Raw genomic sequence first — 7,649 nt, 5'->3', positions numbered from 1 at the left:
CACGCAGATACACATATTAATGTAATCTCTTATTCTTCTAAAGTTCAACGTGTGCGTTGTTACGATGTAAAATTCCAGCGATTGATTTTTGTTCTTTGTTAGATAGAAGCTCCTTTTCTTTATTGGACGAATTGAAATAATTAAAGAAGAGAGTTAACGTACATAAATGCTCATAGGGCAGACAGACTGACATACAGACAAAAATATAGGCATACATGCATTCAAATAGGCGAACTTGCATACACACACAAGCACATATACAGACCGATAGACAGGCAGATATACAGACAAGCCGAGAGTTACATACACTGACGGACTCAAATATTGAAACAGACTTCCTTACATGCACTCGTACATCATCATACACGGTTACAGCGCCATCTCCGCAGCTGATTATCGTCTCCTTGTACTTTCCCGTTGTCAGTGACATTCCTTGAACTCTTAGATGAGTATTCAGTTCCCTTTCAGACCTATACGGTTTGAGGGGTGATTGATGAAGGTTGTAACTTACAGGTGCGCTTCTAAGTGCTTACTTCTGCACACGTTGGCACTGTTCTATCCCCACAGGTGAAACTCATTTTTCGTTCTCTCTACTGAAAGTAGACGGAACGTCAATCCAAGAATATATCTGCGTTCTCGTGCTGAGATGGATTTTCATTACAAATGCTAGTTCGCACACCTGGGGACCCTGATAGGTGCTGCGATTATGGACCAGAGTAGACCAGGGGAAAATTGTGGCTACGAGGTGGTTTCATGCTCTTCACAACCCTGGAAATCCCGAATCGGAACCCCACTATCGGATGCAGTTTAAAATCATGTGCAGGGCCCACAACGTACATGCGCGCGCGAGCCCGCGTGTGTGTGTGCATATATATGAAAGAAGGTTTGAAAATGCAATTTTAAAGATGCTTATTGACTTGACCGGTTTCACTTTTTTTAGTAAAAGATTGTCAAAAGTACAGTGTAAAGCTTTGTATAAGTTTGGTTGTCGCAAAAGTATTAAAATACATATATAAAAATACATATATATATATATATATATATATATATTCTTTGATAATAATAAGAAAATGTTAAAAACAGTTTAAGTATTAAACTACACACATATATATATATATATATATATATATATATATATATATATATATATATATATATATATATATTCTTTGATAATAATAAGAATGTGTTTAAAACAGTTTAAAAGAGAGTAATTCAACAGAAAATGCTTGGTAGTATATATATACTCAGGAGATATATTTAAGAATTTTTTTGTACTGAGTTTACTGATAGGACTTGCTTTCTATTTTTGTGTCCACGTATAAGCTTTTCATCTCTCTATACTTCTTACTTACATTTCTTATATATTTTTTCATATTTTTACTCATAGGACTTGCTGATAGGACTGTACTGATAGGATTTGCTTTCGATATTGTGTCTATGTATAAGCTTTTTACCCTTCTATACTTTTTACTTGGATTTCATAATTTTATATATTTTTTAATATTTTTTACATAATTATAGAGTTAATGTTTTTGTATTTTTTCCACACATATTTTTCTGCTTTCTTCCCTCAACCCTGTTTTTTTTTTCCTGTGCGTTTATAGACACGCACATGGAACCTTATGTGCGCACTTGTGAGAGTGTGCGTGTGTGCGGGTACGTTGCGTATATAGATATAGGTGCGTGCATGCGAAAATATGCGAAGTTTTAGACGCGTTTTAACCTTATAGCTTTCCCACACTGTTTCTTGCTTTTAGCCCTATATAATCGAATTTATTTTGCGTGCGTGTGTATGGGTGCTGGGTTGTTGTGTGTGTGTGTGAGTGTGGATGTGTATGCGTGTATGCATATGTACATATATGTATATTCTTTGGCGGGTATGTGGGTGCGCATGAGTGTGTTTGGTGAGTATGTGGGTTAGCATGAGTGTGTTTAAAGCGAAGGTAGTTTTAGTATATAAATATAGGCGAATGTACGGATTGGTGCGCTTACGCGAACCTATAGACTTCCCTACTCCCTTACCTTTACCTTACTTAGCTGTCTATTAGATCTTTTATCTTAATGACGGTCACCACACAGTAATTTCCCTTTGTTTAACGGTCATTTTTCACAGGAATTTTCAATGGCCGGATAACTGAAGAGATGTTGGCGTGGGCTCCTACCCCGGCATCCGAAACTCGGAGTTTTATCATGGCTACGGAATAAGTGTCACATATGTTTACAGATAAATGCCTCTATTTACATAATATCGAGGTCTCTCTTTCTTTTGTTGTCCTTCCTATCAATATATATATATATATATATATATATATATATATATATATATATATATATATATATATATGTATATAATAATAATAATAATAAATATTTCGCAAATAAACGACTATAATTGCGTGTAATATTTGCCTAAGTATTCCATGTATTAGAATATATTATATCGAATTACATTGAAGCTAGAGTAATAATAATTTGAAATTATGTAATGGCAATGAAGTAATACATGAAAGCAAATCAACACGTAGGCCCCTTCCCTCCTCCCACACGTATACACACGAACACACACGCATGCGTGCACGTGCTGTATTGCCATGATCATCATGATCATCATCAGAAGCAGCAACAGCAGCGAGACCAGTAGGATGATCATCTTCGTCGTCATCACCATCACCATCAACATCATCATCATCACCATCATCATCATCATCATCATCACCACTATCATCATCATCATCATCACCATCATCATCATCAGCAGCAGCAGTAGTAATAGTAGTTGTAGTAGTAGCAGCAGCAGCATTAGTAGTAGTAGTAGTAGTAGTAGTAGTGGTGGTGGTGGTAGTAGTAGTAGTAGTGGTGGTAGTAGTAGTAGTAGTAGTAGTAGTAGTAGTAGTAGTAGTAGTAGTAGTTGCAGCAGCAGTAGTAATAGTAGTTGTAGTAGTAGCAGCAGCAGCATTACTAGTAGTAGTAGTAGTAGTAGTAGTAGAAGTAGTAGTAGTAGTAGTAGTTAGTAGTAGTAGCCGCAGCAGCAGCTGAGATTTCTGCTTTGTAAATGTGATTTTCAGGGTAATTCTTCAAACGATTTAAAAACAGTGAATTATGTGAGAATATGTAAAGAAATTAGTTCACAAACACTTTCGTGTAAAAATAGTTAAGACAAGATTGATATTGCATTGTTAATCACAAAAACAACGTTGTTAGAAAAATCTATCACACATTCAACTAATCATTATTGTGTTTACATCACGTTACATTTTCATTTATTCACCTCAGAAATATGGTGTAAAATATGTGAATGTTTTATAGATATGTGTGTGTGTGTGTGTGTTTGTGCATATATATATATATATATATATATATATATATATTTTATATATATATATATATATATATATATATATATATATATATATATATATATATATATATATATATATATATATATATATATATATACAGACATATATATGACGGCATAGTTAATTTACTTCGAGAAACCGTGAAACAATTCACTTTTCGAATAATGTGACTCGATGTAGATAACGCTATAAATTGTAGTGTGTAAATATTGCAGTAAAAGATCCTTATGAATAGAAAAAGAGCCTCTGAAAACACTTGACCCTTTCTATTCAAATGCCTGTAAACCCAGTGTTTACATGCTATCATTTACAGCTTAATCTGTTATTAGTTTCTATATTCCGAAAAAGAATTTTATAGTTACACACACACACACACACACACACACACACATACACACGCACACACACACACACACACACACACATCTATCTATATATATATATATATATACACACTTGAAGGTGCTGAAAAGTCCCTGGCTTTATGGGTATTGCGAAAAGTTTGGTTGGAGGCCCTTCCGAGTTCTTTTACAGGGATTAGAAAAACTGATGGACCGCTGCAATGTGTGCGAATCTGAGGGGAGAATATGTTGAAAAGAATCAAAATTAACTGGTCGTCCTGCATTTTATTTTACCCAAAGTCATGAAATTTTCGTTTTTTTTTTTTTTCGTCCCTCGTCCGTCCAATTACAGTCTCGTCTTAAATTACTTTTATCCATTTTCACACGTCCATTTTTGTATTTCTTGCTCATCCTTGTTTGCCCATCTCGTTTTGTGTTTTGTTATGTTTTGTTATGTTTTCACAGCAAGTTTTCTTATTGGTTGCCTCCTGAGTGGAATCAATATTAACGATAATGGCACGAAATTCCGTTCGACTCACTGGCCGATAACTGATGAGAAGTTGGTGACCTTCTGTGCTTGTTTTCCGTTCGTCTGTGCATTTAGGATGTTTTTCAACTTGACTTTCTGTGTCTTGTCTTTTTACCGTTCGTTTGCTTATTACTGTACATGTTGACTTCTGAATATATATATATATATATATATATATATATATATATATATATATATATATATATATATATATATATATATATATATATATATATATATATATATATATATATATATATATATATATATATATATATGTATATATATATATATGTATATATATATATAAACAAATAGTAAATGAGTATAAGCATATATACGTACAGGTATGTGCATACCGACATCCACCTGTATGTATAGGTGCATATCTGGGTACAGGACATTGCAAACAAAACGTAGACGAGAAAACACACAAGAGAAAACACATAGAGAACATTCTCCTTCATCAGCTACCCCCGTTTTAACACAGGCGTTTCGATATATATATATATATATATATATATATATATATATATATATATATATATATATATATATATATATATATATATATATATATATATATATATATAAATATACACATAAATACAAAAATGGGACAAGAACGCAAAACATCCAGACAGTTAGGTGATACAAAATAGGGACAACAAAGCATCCAGACAGACGATACGAAGAAAACAAGGACGGGTCATTCGGAATTTTCTTTCCTCAGTCGAGTTCCAGATTATCTTTGCAATTTCCGCTGCTCAAGATTGCTCCAATCTGGCCAGCACCAAGGAAAAACTAAGCTAAGTGCATTAGATTCCTTGGAAGAAAGCAGCGAATGTATACACAAACAAGGACGGAAAAACACACACATATATATATATATATATATATATATATATATATATATATATATATATATGAGAGCTCTTTAAGCATGTTATTTTATTAAATACACGACTATATTCAAGTTTTACCTTTTTATCTTATGTTCTTATCTAATTTTTTGAAGTTGCCTTGGAAAAGTAGACCTCCTAAATATCCAAACTTTCCTTATATCATCGCAGTCGCATTGTCGGGAATTGAATTGAATACAGTTGACGTTTGTGTCGTTTCTTATATTCTCTTTAGGGAATATAAGAAACGTCACATACGGATTTAGGAATCTCCAGATAAGTGTAAGAAGCTAATGAGAAAATATGAAAACTATGAAATAAAAGAGATAAGACTTGAATATAGTTGTTTATTTAATGAAACGTGCTTTAAAATATCTAGTCCCCATATTCAAGAACATGTAATTAGACATTGCAACAGCTAAAACGGTAACATAACAAGCGACTCAAACGCCAAGAATTTTCACTTCCATCCTTGATAATGTGAAGGTAGAAAAGTTCAGTATGGATTTCCGAAACATCCATAAAAATCTCAAAAAAAAATAAAGTTATGATAAGAAAGTTAAAACTTAACATAGCAGTGTATTCAATAATACACACGCATACGCACACACGCATACGCACACACACAGATACATATATATGGTGTGCATGCATATTTTTATTATTTATATCTATGTACAATGCGTGTATATTCATATAATGTATATATATATATATATATATATATATATATATACACACACACACACACACACACACACACATATGTATGTGTGCATGTGTATGAGTGTGTATGTGTATGCATTTATATATACATAAATTTAGTTTACCAGTTATTTATGTATCTATCCATCTATACATATGTACATGCATGTGACTATATATATATATATATATATATATATATATATATATATATATATATATATATATGTATGTATGTATATGTATATATATATATATATACATATATATGTGTGTACATATGTATACATATGTATATATATGTGTGTATGTATATATATATATATATATAGGTTATTTGTGTGTATGTTTGTACGTGTGCGTTTGCGTGCGTGCGTGTATGTGTATGTGTGTTGTTGTGTGTGTGTGTGTGCCCGTGTGTATGTGTGTGTGTGAAATAAGGAAGTGTTTATCGCCGTTTAGCCCAGCTTCGTCCTTGTAAAAAATGTCTTGATAACAAAAGAAAAATGTATATATACATACATATATACATACATATATATATATATATATATATATATATATATATATATATATATATATATATATATATATATATATATATATATATATATATATATATATATATATATACACACACACACACTCGTATATACACTTATAATACACACTTATAGAAAAAACAGCAGTAAGGAAAATAATAGCCGTACCGAAGTAGGCGAGAGTTAGTGGTTTCTAGTTGAGAATTATGAATATATTAGATGACAGATGTCGGGCATGCCCGGAAGGACTTGACGTGGGAGACCTAATAATGTGTTTATTTATAGGTTTGCGTGAGTGTTTGAGTGTATAAAATCGTATCTGTGTGACAATTTAAGTATATGTACGCCTGTGTGTACACAAGTGGAGAATTTGCGCGCATCAGGAGTGGTGTGTGGGAGTGCGTATGTTTGTTTATAAAGGCGAGAATGGAGCGCGCTGAGATAATGTGAGTGATTAGGTTGTTAACGACATGATCATGTGATCGCGTGTATGTGTTATATTGACATAACAGAATGGTGTGATATAAATATAAACATGTATAAGGGTATAATGAGATGCAAGTGTTATTGATGATGGAGGATGTGGATCGAGAAGAGACAAGGAAAAAGACCTAATAGTCATAGAAAGATATTTTTGGTGTCAACAAAGCAATAATCGTGCGTTGGTGGCTTGTACGTGGCATCTTAATGTGACAAAATTTCTATGATCCTAAGTCATCCTGATCAAGGCTGGCCACGGAATTGCGCAACAGCATCCTTTTTAAGTTGTAGAAAGTTTTATAGAAATATCTGTTTATAAGCCTTTCTAACAATCACTAGGTTAAGGTGAATGGCGAAATATATACTTTCACCTTCTAACATTATATGTGAATGCATATGTAATGTATTTGTGTCTGTATGTATGCATGTATATTAGTATATATGTGTCTGTGTGTGTGTGCGTATACAGTATGTATAAATGTATAGTATTTTTGTTTGTACGCATGCGTGTGTGTGCATGTGTGTGTGCGTACACATACACATATGTATGTATGCGTGTATGTATATGTGGGTGAGTGTGCATGTATGTATGTATTCTACATATCCATGTGCTTGTGTGTTTGTATTTCTGTTTATGTTTCTGTGTTTGTATGTGTGTGAGTGTGTGTCTGTATGATGTATTTGTGTGTGTACCTCTGTCTCCTTTTGTGTGCATGTGTGAGTGTGTCTGTGTACCGGTTTGAGTGACTATGTATGTGTGGATGTGTGTTTCCATGTGTCCTTGTGTG

Source organism: Octopus bimaculoides, chromosome 9 (assembly GCF_046866305.1).
Source record: "Octopus bimaculoides isolate indiv1 chromosome 9, ASM4686630v1, whole genome shotgun sequence".
Classification (NCBI taxonomy): domain Eukaryota; kingdom Metazoa; phylum Mollusca; class Cephalopoda; order Octopoda; family Octopodidae; genus Octopus; species Octopus bimaculoides.
This window is presented reverse-complemented; position numbering follows the sequence as displayed.